Source organism: Falco rusticolus, chromosome Z (assembly GCF_015220075.1).
Source record: "Falco rusticolus isolate bFalRus1 chromosome Z, bFalRus1.pri, whole genome shotgun sequence".
Classification (NCBI taxonomy): Eukaryota; Metazoa; Chordata; class Aves; order Falconiformes; family Falconidae; genus Falco; species Falco rusticolus.
This window is the reverse complement of record NC_051210.1, coordinates 41,515,077-41,534,130: the sequence shown is the minus strand read 5'-3', so window position 1 is coordinate 41,534,130 and position 19,054 is coordinate 41,515,077. Positions and strand designations below refer to the sequence as shown.

At 40.3% G+C, this 19,054-nt stretch overlaps 1 protein-coding gene across 1 annotated transcript in view; it reads left to right on the top strand.

Moving 5' to 3' along the window:
• NTRK2 (neurotrophic receptor tyrosine kinase 2) overlaps positions 1 to 19,054 on the top strand; it is a 208,486-nt gene that overhangs the window by 118,609 nt on the left and 70,823 nt on the right. The gene's annotated exons all lie outside the window — the stretch shown is intronic.

Here is a 19,054-nt window from a genome sequence, read left to right as displayed (position 1 = left end):
TCAGCCCTTGTGATGAGTCAGTGAAGTCAGCAGTGTTACGCTCAAAGCCCGATCCATATTCCATCAAAGTCACCAGTAGCCTTTCCATTGATTTCAGTGGTCTTTGGCCAGTCCTGTGCACTGAATATATCCTTGAGAGAAAGCAAATCCTGGGTCAGAAGCAGAAGTCAGTATCGTTACATAGGCACTGCTTTTAAATTGGTTGTTTTGGCAGTGAACATAACCTAACTTTGAAATTTGAGTATTTGTAAAGTTTTAAGAATCATAAAAGTTAAAACTTCAGGTTTTTAATTTCATTGTATAACTCAACTTGTACAGTGGAAAAGATGTTGAATATTTAAAAGCAGAGCAAAAGGTTACATGATGAACAATCAGTGTTGCATACAAATTTTTTCGTGTTCAGTTAAAGCAGGTGAAATATGAAAAAAATGTGAACAGTTAAACATGATTAACTATAAACAGTTAAAAAGGAGTATCTGTAACTTCAGGTGCTCCTCTTTAAACCTAGGAACAGTTTTAGAACTGGACATATGACATGCTGAGTTTTGAGCCAGTGACAGCACTGCAGCAGATAAATTAAAAAATACCTAAAGGATATTGTGATTAATAGTAACTGCACTGCTTACTATTTTTCATCAGTACATTAAGGTCTTTAAGTGTTGCAAAGAAGGTTGTTCCTGCCTCTTTTTTTCTCTTTTTATTACTGTGTGAATGTACATACATTTCTGAAGTGTCATTGGAAGTCTGAACTGTTTATCTGGGAAGTCACTCCAGAGATTCCCAGTGCAGCTGCTGAGCGTTGGGCTTGCAGCTAAGGGAGATTACATCCTATCTGTGTCCTATCCTGAATATCACTTCATATCACAAACTGTAGTCTAGGGGCTTACTGCCAATGTCAGAAACCTTTGCCTCCAACTTTGCAAAGCTTAAATGCCATAATAGGAATTTTTCTTGACCTGTGCATGAGGGCATGCATGCATATGTGTATGCATGACTTCCAAGTTTGCAAAGACTGATGCAGGACTGCCTATGTACCTTGTGAATATTAATGCTTATCTACATCTACATTGTTGTGCTAAGCACAGTCCACTGAAGGATGTTCCTGCAGCACCACAGAAGATCTTTTTCTGCCTTTTTATTGTACATCCCTGATGTTTGCTCTTACCATAGCTTTTTTGTGTGGCATTATTTTGTGATTAGAAATGCCCTGTTGTCTCTTCTGCTGAAGGATATGTAAATAATCTGGCCTAGCATATGCAGTGGGATGCATAAGGTAGTCACTGAATTGCTGATACTTGATCAGCACAAGGAAAATGTTCTACAGATGCATTCTGATCCAAACATTTATTCCTGTGAATAATAGAGGCTGCTAGGGAATCAGAAATGGGCAGCTTGCCCACTAGAGCTCTCTAATGTTAAATAAAAGACCGTGCTTTTAAATACAAGGCTACTGTACCTTCATTCTCAGCTGCATTAGACAACATTATAATTGTTTAAGTAAACATCAGTGACTACAGAGTATTTAACTTTTAGCATTAATGTCGAAACAACATACATGCTGTTCAGGGGAAAAAACCAAACTGTACCAAAACGCAGAATTCCCTCACATTTAGTGAGCTGCACATTAAGTACAGATGCATTAAATCATGGCTGACTAGTGCTAAGTAGGTCCTGATCCTAAAAATACGTAAGTCTGTGTTTGGTTTTCTGTGCTGCAATGAAACCCACATGGTGTCAGGGAAATTAATCACAATACATGAGGTTCAGTTTGTGTATAAATGCTTGCAGGGTGCAGCTCAAGACTTTACTGTGGTGCTCTGGGGAGGTTTGTGGGGCTGATGCTCTGCATTCTGCCACATTGCCATGGTGGTCCCAGTCTTTGTGGTTTTATTAGTTCAGCAAAGATAATCAGGTAAACTGTGTCAGTGTATAAACCAAGGCAGATTGCTCCTACCACACTAACCATCTGTCCAGTAAAGAGTGCAATTAAAATTATCTCAGACAAAAATGATCTTCCCAGAAATAATTTCACATACACTCTTTTTCCATCTCTCTCACTCACTTATTGTTACAGAGCTGCACTTGTCCTTTCTTAACCTGACAACTTCCTCCTGATGTGTATATCTGGTATTTATAAACCTCTAAGCTAAGTAGCTCTCGAACTTTTTTCCTGTTTACAATAATGCCAGCTCCAGATGTCATTGGATTTCTCATGTCCAGCAAAATAATTAGCATTTATGTTTATTTCCTATCTGGTCTGAATTCCATTGTCTGATAGGATTAAACACAGCAACACTGACCGTCATGCTGGAAAAGATTCTTATGTATTTAGTGTATGTTGGTATGTGGAAGGAGGTGAGACTTTGAGCTAGGTGAAACTACGCAGATTGTATTGCAGTTTTCACAGAAGTTGAAGGAGTAAGTCTGCTGTGACTAACAAGTGGAGTTTCTTGTTATCTACTTAAGCCATATTTTGACTTATCTACAGATAACCATTTCTGAATACAGTATATCAAGCTCCATTGCAAAGCATTAGAAGTATCTGTTTTAAAAAAATAAATCTAGTGTTGTCTGCGATCACTTTAGTCTGAAATTCCATCACTGTATCAGTGAATCGGTACTTTCACTACTGAATAACTAAATCCTGAAAAGTGATGGCTTCTGAAGAGTCAGTCTCAGGCTAAAAGTTAAATCACTTTCCTCCCTTGAGAGACAGCTTTCAAGGTGGGAAAAGCAAACTGGTGAAGACCAAAGACCCATCAGCTTGAGGGGTTAGGTTCCAGTCATCACTCAGAACAACTGAATTTCTGTCCCAAGTTTCAGCACAAATGCTCATCTGTACCTTTAATTAACATAATGGTAGAAAATTACTCTTCATCTTCCAATGGGGATTTCCCACTCCAGCTGCTCATCGTTGTAACTACCCATTTTCCTTGCCAGCAAACTCACAGATGCTTCTTCAGCACTTGTCTGTCTGACACCCTGTCCCAGCACTCCTGGCTTTTACTTTCCTTTCCTTGGTTTCTCCTGGCTGATGGGCTCATATGCCACTCCAGTATCTTGAATATTTCCACCTTGAAAGTTTACAGTCTGTGTTGCACAGACATGTTTCAGACATATACCAGACTTCTTCGTTCCTTTTTGTGTGAAATCAAAAGGTATTTCCTTTTTGGCAGTATTTGGCTAACAGTGACAATTCTGATTTCAGATGTGTGAGAGAGAGTCCACAGCCTGGACATGGTGAAATGCTGTTTGCACTTAAGTCATTATAAATCAGGTTGTGCTGTATTAGCATCAGCCTGTAGAACTCTTTCCTGGGAATTACCAACAGTGTTCAGCTGTTGTTGAAAATCAGGCCATAACTTTGTAGTGAAGTAACCTCACCAGGTGCAGAAACCTTGCTTGGATGCCACCCCTTGCAAAGATTTTTGTCCCCTGAAATCAAGTGGACGATGTAATATCTTTGGATGTAGATGCTAACCATTGCTACATGGTCAGCTTCACTAATCTTACAAGATGGCACAGCCCTTAAGCTATTTGGTTTCTTCAAATTAGTCTTCTACATCTCCACACAGAAATTGTAGTTTCTGAAGTTGTCAACCCAACCTACCAGACCTATCGAAACAGGACAGAAGAAACAAGGCCAGGCTCCCTATGAACAGCTATGGACTTTCTTCATTCATCACTTAGCTTTACAGCCCAGTGCTTGGAATATATCAGGCCATTACTATTACATTTCCATGATAAATGATGGAAATGCAGTCAGTAAATAACATTGCTGCATTGGTAGTAATGTGAAAAGCAAAACCTGAGGAAAGAGTGTGTCTGAAATGTCAGTGGAAGTGCCCAGGGTGAGACTCTTAGGGGAGAACTTTGGTAAGAAACTGCTTGCAGGTGGTTTTGGGATTTTGAGAATCAAATTTTTCTCTGAACATCACTCCAGTAACCCCTACTCCCCCTGACGAAGTCGCTGGTTTTTTGGGTGCAACTGAAAGGAAGGCTGGAGCTTTGCCTTTTCATGGGGCTGTTTGTAAGCTCCAGGTTTCACATCCCTCAGGGTGGATAAATAGTAGCTGCACTGACATCAGTTTGCACTGTTCAGCTAATCCATACTTGGAACTCACTCAGTTTGATTCCTAAAGATATTATCAATGATGGAAAATAGCATACTGGATAGGCTTGTTGATTAGTTAGTGGGTGGTTTAATGGCAAGATATTTTCATTGGTTGGCCAGATACATAGCCATTGTCTTTCAGACGATGTGGTGTGGATTGTGGCTTTCATATGAGAAAGTTGGGTATATTCATGAGATAGTCCTAATATTTCATATACATTTCTGCAGTTTGGGATTGTGTTCCCTGAAGTAAAGGAGTGTGAATGTACAGTTTAGATAATAATTATGGTACTTCCAGTTGGCCTCTCCTAGGGAAAGTCTGCAGTTGATTACAAGTTGGTAGAATTAATTTTTATAAATTAATTTTGATTTATTTTGCTCATTTGAAAATATGAATTTACAGTCTATAGCTCCAGTTCCACGGTGAAATTGCTAATTGCATGGGTGATGCTAATTTTAAAGGCATAAGTTTTGAGAACATTCCTCTTTTATTTTGAACACTGAACTTTTCAAGTTATGCTTAGAGATATTCATTTACATGTTACAGATTGTTACACCATTTCGTTAAATGCAATAGCAGTCTTCTCCTGACCTTCCTTGTCCTTTAACGATAGATTTCTTTTTAACATATACGTAGCCAGACTTTGTGCCCATTAGGCAGGAAAGTTGTAGAAATACTCTGCTTTTGTAAGGGTGTTATTCTTACCATTTTATTATGACTCCCACAGTACTGGACTTTTCTCTTTAAAGTCATAGGTCTTGGAGTCTGGTGATCATGTCAGATTTCATTTTAGATAGAATGAAAAAAAATGTGAAGAAAGTCTTGTCAATGTGAGCCAGACCCCAGAAGGCTGAGGAAACGGAAAAAAACGCAGGACTGGATTTAGTTCTATTCTGTTCATTAGATTGTGATTCTTTTTAAACTCAGTTTCATTATTTAGGAGCATTTGAGCATAGAAGGCACAGAGCTGACCCCGCTCTACCAGCCTGGGGTGATGGCCCTGGCACGGCTGCCACAGGGAGCAGAGGGGGACAGCCAGATGCCAGGACCCGTTGAGTTGCATTTCCTCTCCCAGACCATTTGTGGAAGGGTACAGCTACTTGTAGTTCAGTACCCAGTTGTTTCCATAGCCCTGACCACTACCCTGACCGACCCCTCACACTTCGCAAGGTGGACTGGTTTGTCTTTGTTTTGGAGTAGGCTGACAGCCTTCTCCCCAGACCTTGTATCACTAACAACAGGTCATTTGGTGTGAAAAAAGTAGTTGTCCATATTTTGAAAGTAGGTTCAAGAGAAGGAGGGGTTGTGGTCACCCAGTTTGTATTTCTCAGGCATCCTTTCCCCAAGAGTCTCACAGCAGAGCCTGGCCCCAGCATGTATTTCCTTGCTGGGTACGTGTGTTCTCATTACAAAGCTGGGACATTAGAGTCTGGTGATATGAAAGCTGCAGACACAAAGGAAGATTCACCAAGAGAGCCTCTGCACTGCAGGGATCTGACAGGCCTCTGACCCAGAGCAGCAGATTTGTTCACTTCTGTGTGCTGCTTATTCTGCACACACTGTGTCCTGAAGAAAATAGCAATGCACAGGCTGCCTGCAGCACACAATCTCCATTTGGTTTTATTTCACATGTAACAAGTTATGGCATGTTCCAGGTTGTATCTGTCATCCTACACTTTCCTACAGTTTTGAGGAACAGGGGTAATTCTTGACACACATTACATGGTAAAAAATAGACTGAGTTGGTCCCTGTGCATAGAAGAGAGGTCTCTTAAAATAAACAGTCTGTTAGCATTTCCATGTCTTTTGAAAGTCTTTTATATCTGAGTGACCACAACAGAAAGGCTGCTGTAGTGGTTTCTTAGCCAGCTAAACCTTAAGCTTGGGGATTTTCCGTCAACTCCCAAAGTCTGCAGAGCTGAAAATTTATAAGCAGCTCATTTCCCTACAGAAGACACCATGACCTCAACAGCCAGAATGCAGAGGAGCAAAACTGATCAATCTTAGTAAAATCCAGACCGGGAGGAAAAACCTTGCTCAGCTTGCCAGTCTTGACATTTGTTGTCAGGATTCAGAGGTTGGAAGGCTTAACAGAGCACTCACTTCAGGATCTTCAGATGCTGAAAACAAAAAACCTTTAGATGCTGAAAGCCAAATATGAATGAGGTTGAGATTACAAGGAGGGATATAGATATTGTATTTGCTAATTGTCCTGATCCCATTGTGTGCTTTACTCTGGAGATATTTTATCGGCTAAGTAAATATATGAATGATATTGGCTGAAAAAAGTTGTATGTAGGTATGTTTGATTTAATGTTTTAATCCCTGATTGCAATCATGATTTAAAATGTGTGTCTTTGCACTTGTTCATCATCCTACATACGTCAGAAATGTCAGCCATATACATCGGTGGTATATTTCATTAGTTGCATTTGACTTTTGTTAACTGGGTGAGAGATTTCGCTCCCAGAGGCCATAGCATACCGAGTCTCAGAGACTTTTCCCAATAATATGGTCACATATTTCCTTTGCCCAACAAATAAAACATGACACGGAATAAATAAGTTCATGATAAATTAGATTTTTTTAACTCCTGCTGCTCATTCTGAGACCTGCATTTTTTTTGTTTTCCAACCAGATGGAAGAAATTCTCCCAAAGGCAGAAGCCTTCAACTTGAAAAGCTTGGGTTTCTACCTCCTTAAAAATTCCAAATTGGATAAAAAGGAGTATTTCCACATTTAGTGTAAAGGTGAATCTATAGAGTCACTTTTTCCCCCAGAAGTGACTCGTGTCGCAGTCTTGATATGTTTGTGAAGTCCATTTACATCTAATAAAAAAAGCAAGGAATCATGCTTTCAGCAAAATATTTGCATTTCATCACACAGAATGTTGTTCTGTGATGTGAATTGTTCAGTAAACTACTTGCTCTGAGAGTCTAAATGCTGGAAATGCAACTACAAGAAAGAACAGCTTGGACTCTCACCTTTAATTTATGAATAGCGTGTGTATTTTATCACCTGGAAGTACAGCACATGAAACATACTTCCGGCTAAATAGTGCATGTTATAAGGAGACATGCATTTCAACTGCAGAGACAGAGCATGAAGCAAGACAGCATGAAACATGCACTCTCAGGAAGTGTCCACTGTCAACATTCAGGTAGAGCGTGCACCGTCTTGTGCAAATTTGTCAGGTAAACTTCAAATAAGTACACTATTCTTCTTCAGCAAGAGTACTGAAATGCACTGTCAATATCAAGTTCAACTGTAGGCTTCATGTGAAGAGCACACTTAAGAACTTTATGAAAGATGAAATGAAATTAAACATGCAAAAGCATTCTCTGCAATTAGGGTATTAGTCAAAATAAAAAAACCAACATGATGCTTCTTTAGTAGATGTATTCGCAGTGGCGTCGCCACATTGAGTTTGTCATTTGACAATACATCTATATCAGAAGCACATACACTATTTTGGCACCAAAATATGCAGCTAAATCAGTAATACATAAATGACAAATAACTACATTTGTATTGTAATGATTAATTATGCCTTTCAGACTCTGCTGCATGCTAAGTTCTATGGATGTTGATTTTATCTACAGAAACCTCTATATGTGGTAGAAGCGTAATGGGAAAATAATGTGACAGTGGTTAAATGGATAGTACTTACATTTAAGCTAAATGGGGGAAAAATAAATATGAAAGTACATGAAAATCAGAAATCAATCAAATAACTTTGTAGCCAAAATTTTTTTGTAAACCCTACTTCTAACTTTCTTGAGTTGAGCTCCAAGCAAGTGCATTGTTACTGAGAAACATGAGCATGTAAAATGCAGCTCGCCCTGAGCACAAACTCACCCAAAGATTAATTTGGGGAGAAAAGGATCAGGAGTACAGTTGTCCACAATAAGCATTGGTCAAGACAGGGTAGTATTTTTCACAGTTGCAGTGTGAGCCGTGTTGTTTTTCAGCTGTGTATAACATCTTCACACCTCTCGCTCTTTGAGGAATTAAGGCTGTCAGTGCCTTGAGACTGTGACTTTGGAGAGCAGTTTAGAGTTTGTATGCTGGGGGACACCACGCAGTTGGCTTTGCAAGCTTGCAGATCTGCAGGGAGGCTCTGGATAGCAATGGGTTACGTTATACCTGGAGCCATCAGAACTGCAGAATAGTCCATGGCCCACTCTGAATATATGCATGCCCCTCCTATTTATGTGTTTCTGTGTATGAACGGGCGCCTGTTGGCTTGTATGGCAGCCCATGTGCCCAGCAGGAGTTCATCTGAGCTGTCCTTCCCTGTCCTACATCATTGGCTATCATATACTGTGAGAGAAGTACTTTCCCCACTGCATCCCACTGGTGGTAGGTACATGCAGCTGGGATGTGGAAAGCTCCCGCTCCAGCCCCATCTTCTGCTGCAAGCAGGAGTGCTTATCACCTGCTTTGGGGTGGCTAAACACCCAAACCTTTTTTATCCTGTGTCTATGCATCCTGATTATCATTCTGTCTAGGAAAACCTTTCCCAGCAGAAATGCCACCAAGGATCATAAGGTGTGAGTGTGTTTTGGTTTGATTTTGACAGGGTTTTGCTGGGGAGCTCTGCATTGTCTCAGGCTTAACTGCATGTGTTGTGGACATAGGGTAGGCCAGCAGCACGTGGAACCTAATAAACAGCTATTTAAAATGTTGTCAATCATAAAAGTTACACAGTTGGTAATATTCTGAAATATTCTGTAATACTCTTCAAATATATATTTTTTTTTTCCAGCATTAACTTGTTAAATAAACCACTCAACAGGCTTCTCATTATCCACAACAGCAGTTGGGGAAAAATAATAAGGCTGTTTTTTTCTCACTGGAAGGTGTTTAATTAATATACCCATTTAACTTAGACATATATTCTGTATAATAAAAATACCTGAGCTCAGCATTTTTGACTGATTTAAAATTTTGTCATTAATTACCAGAAACAAAAACCCAACTGCTGAAACTTATCTTTATGGTCATCTGTTAGACCCCTCCCTTCCCCACTTTCTCTTAAGCTAGTTTTCTTTTGGTTTGTGGAACAGAAGCAGGAGCACCTTTCAGTACCAGCTGCTTTCTCAGCTGAGGATGCGGAAGGGGCCCTGCTTAGCGGGACTAGGACTGGCACAAGGACAGATGGGCAGCCCTTGAACTCAGCAGTTCCCAGGCCAGGAGGGTTCGTATGAATTTCGAAGCCTATGGTTGGGCAGGGCATTCCACAGAGGATGGGTTATGCTCTTCAAAGGCTGCTATGTGGATTAAGTCAAGAGGCATACAGGTCTGGTGTGAGGTGAATACTTAGTCAGTGTTATCTCTAGCCCATCGATGCCCATGATAATTGAAGACTATTATTAGCAGATTGCAGGAGAATCACTGTGATTGCAGTACAAAACCCTTCAGGGGGAAAAAAGTGTCAAATTACCCAAGGCAGAACCCTGCAGTGAGGTCTGAAATCGTTAAGTTATGTTGATGAAAAGTTGTGCCGTACCTCTGGCTAGCAACTGGCTCGTTAGCTTTTGGAAGCAGTTAAATGTTTAAATGCCAAACATATTGCATGGGGGTATTGTTTGCATTTAGAAATAGTATGTGATGTGTGCATACCAATTATCACCTGAACTGCAGCCTATCTCTGTATAACTAATAATCTGTCTAGGGATTATTTTTTTTTAATTTCTTCATTTGGGAATCTAAATTCCATTCTCATATGTCAGCTAGACACAAGAAAGGAGCATCTCAAAGGCATTCAGGTTCTAAATCAACAGCTAACTGGTTTTCTAAAAAGCCCCTGGACAGGTTGGAAGTGTAAAGCCTGATCAATAGAAATCAGAGTGTTAGTCAGCTTAGTACTCTGGACAATTCCAGTAAATGATTGCTTTGCCTTTAGCTACCTAAATGCCTTTGAAAAGTGGTTGAAAGTCAGTAGTTGTACAGGTCACAGGTTGCAGGAAAATGCTTTCAGTCTCCAAAAGGATCCCTTGAGCACACCAAGATGTACTGGAGGGTTGGAGTCGGAGTTAAGGAGGTGGGAAGTGAAGCTGTCTACACAGCTTCTTCCTTCCCCTCTTCCCACCTCCCACCTTGGTTTGTTTCCCACAGCAGTGGAAAGAAAGGCTGGAAAATGGAGTGGCTATCTCTATCATGTGGTTATTTATTCACAAGATTTGATAGTGAGAAGCCAAATCTAACTTCAGACAAACTCTAGTTTATATCATTTTGAGGGAAATACAGGTTTGACAGAATTTTCAGCTGCCTTTATGAATATTTCTTTGAGCTACATTTTCAGTTAGAAACTGCTGAAGTGAAGCCATTCCCACACAACTCTTGTCTGTTTCTGAGTGTTGCTTAGAATTTGTTTAGATTTGGTTTCTTAGGCTGTCTTTCAAGGATGTGCTCTCTTTTTGGTGCCCACAACTTGGAAGGCCTGTGTCTGCCTTAACAACAACAAAAAAAAAAGGCTGAAAACAATACCATCAAGGGGAACATGTCCCACACAAAGTAGGGAGGAACAGAAAAATGGAGAAACAAATGGAAAAGAAACAAAAGAACCTCAGTGTCAGCCTTTGGCAAAGAAAGAACAATGCACAACTGATTTGCTCCAACTGCTTGTGCAGGAGGACATGATTTGTCTTGTCCCTGTTTTATTCTCATCAGAAGAAAAGCAACTGTTTTGCAGTATTTGCAGTCTCCTCTCCGGAGGCTCTTGAGGCTGGAATAGCAATGCGATTGTCTCCAGATGGAAAAGCACTGACCAGCACTGTGTGGGAAAGCTTAAAAAGCTCCTTTTTGGGTGGTAAAGTGTAAGGCAAAAGCTTATGGGCTTATTCTTCATCCTCTGATTTAGAAGTGGAAGCATCCTGTTACACAGGGTTGCTCTTTCCAGGACTGTCCATGTTCTTATGTGCTTGTTATGCTTCAGTCTGTGAAGTCCACTTGTGCAACGGGACGTGCACAAAGGTGCTGTATCATCGGGTGAGAATAAAATCATTTGTGTTATCGTTGACCAGCAATGCTGTTCCTGTCTATGTTGATGCTAAATTCTCACCTCATTTTGCATACTTTATCTGCTAAGTTCAGTAACGGACAAATTGCTACGGTGGATCTCAGTAGTAACTTTTCTGGTACCTAAATATGGCTGGTACTGTACCTATTAGAAACCCTTCATCAAGTAAATATCTAATAAACCTTAAGGAGTATGTTTCTTCCAGCTCTTCCATCACACCGAGATTAGCTTATGCTCTGTGACATAAAAATTTATGTCCTTTTTTAACTAAAAAACTTTTTAGCTATTTAGCCCTGTCTAATAGACTGGCTAATATTCCCTGCATAGTATGTAGCAGCTTCCCTGACATTAACAGAAATGTATTTTTATCCTCCTGTGGCCAAAACCCTCAGGACCAGGAGAGCAGAGGAGAAAAGGGATCAGAAGCAGCTAAAAGGCCAGCTTGCTGGCATCCCCAGTCATTGCAGCAGAGAGCTGACCCTCATCTGTCCTGGCAGGCAATGACATGAAGCAGTGTAGCATCATTAGAGGTGCATTAATGTCTTGCTCCCAATGTAGTGACCAGGGTGAGCCTTTGGTACTGCCCTGAGGGCTTTGAACCCCTACTAAAATCACAGCGTGCCTGGAGAAGGGAATACTGCCCACCCCTCTGCAGCAGGGAAAGGGCAGAGGCAAGTTTGCTGTCCTTCAGCCCATGGCTGCCTACAGGTGTAAACTGGCTTTGACCTGAAGTTGCCTCAATTTCTGGCCATCACTGGGGAGTTTGGATTTGCAGGCTGGACCCCTTTCAGCTGCCACCGCCAGCCCCAGCAGGCATCAGACATGAAGCCCAAAAGCCCTGTGCTCAACTCAACCTTGCACGAAGGGTCCTTTCAGCCTTGTGCCTAACCTTGAGAGGAGACATCAGGTACCTGTTTTCAGTGATGTGTGGTTTCAGGCACAGTAAATTACAGTTCCCAACCTGAAGACGTGGTATAGGAGCACAGACTCAAGCCTCAAATTCACACAGTCCTTCTTGCAGAACATATTCCCCTTTTGTCTTAGCTTTTGCTTCTGGAGAGGAAGGCAGAAGCCTTTTGCTTTCCTTGCAGATGCAGTGAATCCTTCTGAAAGTTAATCTGAATCCAGCTGTTTGCAACGATTCTTATTTTGTTAGAAGGTGACTTTTTCCCAACTCTCATTGAAGACTTCTGCATTATGCATTCTGATACAGCATGTTTCCTTGCTGGAATTGGTTTTACACCATGTATGACACTTTAAGGTTACATTTTTTTTCTTCTTTTAATGGCAGTGTTTCAGAGAACCCTGAAGTTGTACCATATTGAGGAATAAACACCGTGCAAAGTAAAGTGTTACCTTTCAGAAATGAGGAAGAAAAAAGAAGTTTCAATTTTTGGGGGGCAGTGATAGCTTTTCTCTAGAGACCCAATTCAGAATTGATTTCCCATTTTAATCAACATAAGACTTTCGAGCTTATTGATCTCTGTGTTTTGAGTTTAGCCTCAACATCTGAAACAGGACTGTTGTAGATGGCAACATTAAACAAACTGGTAAGACATTTTTCTTGGACTGGTAAATTTTCTGCAAGGTAGGGTGGTTTCAAGATAGCACAACACACAGGTGTTCAGTGCTCCCACAGAAGACAGCTTAGTCATCTCAACGTTGTGCTTATTGACAGAATATGCACACAGAGGCATGTAGAGCACTTTCTATGGTTAAAGCACAGAAAAACATTGGGTGTTTTTCTTAGTAATGGAGAGAAAATGTACAAAGAAGTCTTTGAATTTTATTTGTTTTTGTCTAGATTTGAGACTCTCTGCCTGAGCATGCAGTATTTATTTTTCATCATATGTAAAAGGCTGAGCCCACCCATAGTGATTTCTTGACCTCATCGGACCACTCATCCCATCCAAATGTTCATAAAATCTTTTAAGAAACATTTTGTTATGCTTTCTATGAACTTTCTCTATGAGCATACTGTATACAAACACAAAAAATACGTGTTAAAATCCACGCTATTCGTTAGCTGAACTGTCTCAAGAGCTGTCTTCCTGAAACTTTGATTCTTCCATGACTGCAGCCGAAGGCTGTGCTGGAGACATTTGAATGTCTGAGATAGCAGTCTCTGGCCCGTGATAAAGAAATATGGCAGCAGGCTGCAGAAAAGTTGTGTCAGAATAGTTCACTGAATTTCTCTCCTCTTATAGAGGGCTTTTTTAGGTATCCCCCTCAGAAAGACAGGCAAATTCAAAGAAGTGCTAAGAACAAAGTTGCTGCAGAAACATATCTCGTTGCTGGAATTTTCATTTTCAAAAAAAGAAGGGTAATTATTTTAATGGAAATGCAGTCTCAGGAATGATAAGCAATCCTGGGTTTATATCTTTCCTAGGTCTCCATGCTCTTTATAATAAGAGAAGGAAATACTAGTTTACATGCTTGGGTATAAACTCTCTGTGGTCACAAGCTTATTTCTGCTGGCAGATCCTGAGAAGCCATGTCAGTGCTGAGCTGGAGTTTTGCACGGCATGTTAGCTCCCTGGATAACCAGGCTAAGGTAGCTATAGATCAAAGCCGATTTGAACACATTGGAGCCAAAACCAGTGAGCACTGGTTTTTTTGTATCTCACATTCTGTGAAGGAACAAGCTTTATCTAGCCTTATCTGTGACAAACCTCATTGTCTTTGACAAAGAGTGTATTTGGAATAAGATTTTGGGTTGTTGCTTTTAAGTAAACTCATGAGCTATTTAATACTGTGCAAGCTAAAGATTTCTGCATCCTGATACGCTTGACTTACTGAGGTTCTTGGCATGCGGTATTAAGTTGTGCAAGCTGTAGGATGACTGTAAACAAAACTGCACTTTTGAGCAGCTACTACGCAGTCTGATCCACAAAGGGTGATGGTTTGATTCACAGGAGACAAAAGTTTCTTCTCCCTTCATCATCAACCCAATTAAAAGATTTATGAAACGCACAGCCATGAATGCTTGTGTATGAATATATTCAGTCTTTTAATAATAGGTACTTTTATAGCAAGACTATGGAACAAAGGAAAGACAGTACTTGGTACCTTTAACAGGCAGCTGCTCTATATGAACGGAATTCAGTGTATGTCCTCAGGCTTTACTACAGGGAATATCTTGAGTTGTAAACATGGAGAAAATATTCTTAATCTCTGTTGTTTAAGCCAGCAGGCATGTTGTTAAAGGTGACACTGTTCTACACATAGCATCATAAATACAGACTCAGAGACACAATTACTAATAAAACTTGTTAGATGGGATGAAACCGAACCAACATTCTCAAAGATGAAGCAGATGAATCATGCTCAGACAATAGGAAAACTGCAGGGAAAACACAAAAGTTTGGAACTTGCATGTATACAAGCAATAACAAGAGAGGGCTCCAGTAAGAAGTGGCACCAGGTGGGACACTGATGTGTAAAAATCTCCCTCTCCCAGACAAAGAAAAAGGAGAGGGTGCAGGAGGAAAAAGGAAAAAACAAAAGATAAGACAGACAAAAATGGCCTGTTGGTCATTTACTCCAATTAAGCCAATATTTTGCAGCTGTACTGCTCTAAAGTTCAAGCAATTAAAGTCACTACCTAGTTTTTGCCCTCCCCAACTTCAGGATTTGGATTCAGGAAGCAAAAGGGTTTGGGCAAGTAGGCTTTGCTTTCAATGCATTATCTGACTTGTTAAAAGCAGCAGTGTTTGATTAAGGATCTTTTTAATTGCCTTTCACTCGGCCAGTGTGTTCCTTGAGCTTTCCCTGGTTCCTGCATTTCATCCTGACAGCCAACTACTTGAGTATCTGTCTTGGGTTGTGAAGGGAATTTTATCCACACTTCTCTGGAGCACAGAAGAGAACTGGAGATTGGCATGACAGGGCCTTATATCTGCAGCTTTAACCATTTGTTGATTTTGTTTTATAGCTTTTAAACTGAGGTTTATTGCTTCTCTGGATGTTCGGGAGGGAAGTCCTCTTGAATCCCTGATGACATTCCATGATGGTCATAATTATAAAATGTCTCAGATCTTTGGGGAGTGTGAAAGGATCAACAGAGTACAAGACAGCTGAAGAGCAAAAAGCTCTTCTGGGTCACCGTTTATTTCTGTACTGCCCATGCCCTGTACCTCCAGACCCCAGCTGCTACTTGTGCTGCTGGAGATATGAAGAGAAAGATTATTAGGATGCTGGGACAAGGGAAATATAACAGCAGTTCTTGTGATTATCAAAGGGACTGGATATTTAACAGGTATCATGATTTGCATTGGCTTTGTATTATGAATATTAATGCAATAGCACCAACCTTACTGAAGATGAGGTGGCCCATCATAATCCAAATCGTCGAATCATAGAATCGTTTAGGTTGGAAAAGACCTTAAGGTCATCGAGTCTAACTGTTAACCCAGGACTGCCAAGTTCACCAATGAGCCACGTCGCTAATGGTGGGTTCTAGCAGAAAGATACTGTTATATGTGAAATTTTAGCTCTTCCAAAGGTTTTGTATGTTGATTAGCATTTTGAGGTAGTATAGGAATTAAATTGCAGAATCCTCCTTTGACGATTGTAATTTTTGTTCAGTCTGGGAGAGATTTTCTGAGCAATTACTTTTAACTCAGCATTCAGATCAGGATGTAAAGTTTGTCAAAAGTCAGTTGTATGCAAATCTTGGGTTTTGGTTCAAACTTCTATAACTTCATTAGGTCTTGCACGTGATTTTTACCCGATAAGTTTCTTGGCAGTCAAATTTGGTAACATGGATAAGAAAGAGGAAAATTATTAGTGGAGCAATATGCTGATGTGCAGGCATCCTGCATGGGCTTCTGAATGAGACTGGTATCTAGTTCTTCACCTGATGAAAGCCTTGAAAGAGTGATTCCTCCACCATAATGCAAAGTGAGAGCTGAAGGTCCTACCAGAATAATGCAGCCTTTACTGAATTATTCCATCTTCAGTACAAGTCCTCCCCCTCCAAAGTTCCACAGTAATAGCTGAGATTTTAAATGCACAGAAGTAAAGCTGTTCAAAAATAGAATTTTCCTCCTGTGAGAGATTTCAGCATTTCAAAATTACTTTCTGCTTTAAAATCAGCATGTAAGTTAAAGCAGAGGGCACTTGATTCAATGTTGTCTCAAGTTTCAAACTGAAATGTTGAAATGAAAAAATGTGCATCTTCAATAAATTATAAATAATTTGGTATTTTAAAATGAAAAGCGTATTTGGGAAAATATTTCAAAAGTATGGGTAAGATTTTTTTTTTTTTTGGTGATTCGGGTGGTGGTGGGAGAAAGCTTGTTTCACTTTAGAATGTTGACATTGATTCTTTGTTTTAGAAACCCACAAAGATGACTGAAAATCAGCATTTTCCTTCTGCTGAATATTTGAAACTATTTTACACCATTAATATTTTTCAGTCAAATTTTTGACTGTCTTTATGCTGAAATCAGTGCTGTGGGAATCGAAATTTTGAATGTCCTGACTTGTGTTCAATTAATATTTGGCATATTTTCTTTCATTCCTACACCTGTTTCCATTAAGTTTCTTGTTGAACTTATCTGGAAAGGGGAAGAACTCTAAAAGACCAAAGTGGTTGTATATAACTGCAAGAGATATCCAACAAGTTCAAACCTTCTTGGATTAAGGGGTGAAACTCCACTGAAGTCAATGGAGCTTTAAATATTGGCACCAACAGAAAATCTTTCCCATGGAGTGCAATTGCATTGTCACATCTTGAATGCTCTTCATTCTCATGATAGACATTACTAAAAGAGTCTCTTTTCAAGTCCTTATGCATTTATTATTTTCTAAACCCATTTCCTCAGAGAGGTCAAAAGCTCTTCTCATCACCATAGGGAGCCCATGGGAATTGGGAATTTTGGCATTCTGAAATACGGCAGGTATCCAACTGCATTAAAATGTTAACGCCTCTTCTTTTTTTTTTTTAACCATGCTTTGGTTTCGTCAAGAATCAAAAGTGGTGGAATCTAATTATTTTTTGATTCTAAGAAAAACATTCCCATAGGAAAAATGTTGCATTAAAATCAGATTACTTCCAACTAATCCATAAAAGAAATTCCCCTAGTGAAAAGGCACTATCCCTGATTGTTTTTTATCACTAGTGTGATGCTGCAATACCTTTTTTTTTTTCTATGCAGAAAATAGAGTGCAGATCTCCTCTAAAAGCCAATTTTTTTTTTCCTGCTTGGCTGTATGGTGAAGGTGGAGTTTCTCCTCCTTGCCTATGTTGATATTTTTCCTTAAGAGCAGAGACCAAGGCGATTATTTATTATTCTTTGTGCGTGTTTCTTTAGAGCCTCAAGTTCCAAACAAGACCTCAGTGTGCGAAGCATTGTGGGACTCTGCACCTGCAAATAACCCCTGCCTGAAGAGCTTTTGGGCTATGGCCCCGCTCCTGTAACCTGGAACTAGTTGATTGCCCTTTGGGCAGGTTACAGACCTGGGGCTTCATGCACAGGGTGAGGAATGGGGGAAGGATGCTTTGTTGTCCTGCTTGCATGAGCAGGGAGTCCCAGGAATTAAATCCCTTGCCCCAGCTCACGCAGGAAATCTGTGGCTGACCCTGAGGAGGCAGCCAGATCTCCTTCGTGGCCTCTGACCCATCCGTCCTTCTTCCCTGGTCATGTTGGCCTCCAGCGCAGAAACTTCTACCCGAGGAATTTTCCATTGAGTTCTGCTGCTGATGAGTTTCTTTCTCACCAATAGGTGGAAACTGACAGCCCGGTTTCTCAGGTGACACAAGGAACGGTTCTGCCATCCCAAATGAGGCAGGAAAAACATCACGCAGAACAAGGAATTTTCCATAAGAAACTGTACCATAGCAACTGAAAAAGACGTTGAAGCACATTACACTTTCTCAGCTTGTTGCAGCCTGTGCTTTGATGCAACAGGACATCAGAAAAGTGAAGACTTGGGGGTTTTTGTTTTTCTTTTCCTCCCTTATTTCTTTGGTCAGGAGAGTGATTGCTTTAACTGGTGCTGCTTGATCATAATGAATTTATCACAAAATTGTGTTATCTTTCCACAGCCATCTCCAAAGTCTGTGTCAGAGCGTGTATTCTGGCATGCATTGTCATGCTGTGGCTGGGGAGGGTGAGGGAACTACATCTGCAAACTTCCATAGGACATCAGGAGCTTTTGAAATTGTAGGATAACTAACCAAATGGGATGCAGACATATTTCCAACAGCCTGGCAGCTGTGCAATATGTGGATTGAAATAAAGTTGAGTTACTAAGAGGTAGTGATAAATAAGCTAGCAAAACTTTCTGTCTTTTTCTAAGCATGCCCCAAATACGGTTGTCTAGTGTAACAGAAAAAAAATCTTCACTGTGCAGAAACAAGTGGCTGTGATGTTGGTTTGGATATGGGCAAATTCTTGCTGAATTAGGAATAGAATTTAATTAAAATGTTGTATAAAATCTTTAAGGGGAGTCTTTGCAGGGCAGATGTTAGGCTTGTTCCTGAGCAGCTGTAAAAGGCTGTTCAGGATGAAGGTATCTAAGTTAACAGGACCTAAAATGCTTAAGCGAGAATACAGGAGAAAATCTGATTAGCACTACTAATCAGCTGAGGTCTGGAGATTCCCTTTCTTTTGAACTGGAGCAGTTTAGTTGTCTTCCTTTTCTTTTTTTCAGAGTTCATGCTGCACCCTGCCCATATTTAATTGTTTGCTGGTGTCTCTTCTCAAGCCCATCAGCAGTTCAGTCTTATGCTTCTCACTAGAGACAATAAATTCTATGGTGTGGATGGTCCTCTCCTAAATATCTGCAGATAAGAATTACAGGGTGGAAAGCTGCAGCCTAGAACATGTTTACTATGTGTGTGCTGTCTTTTCATTCAAACTCACAACCTGTCCAATTTCTGAGGTATTTCTGAAGCAAGATGTACCTC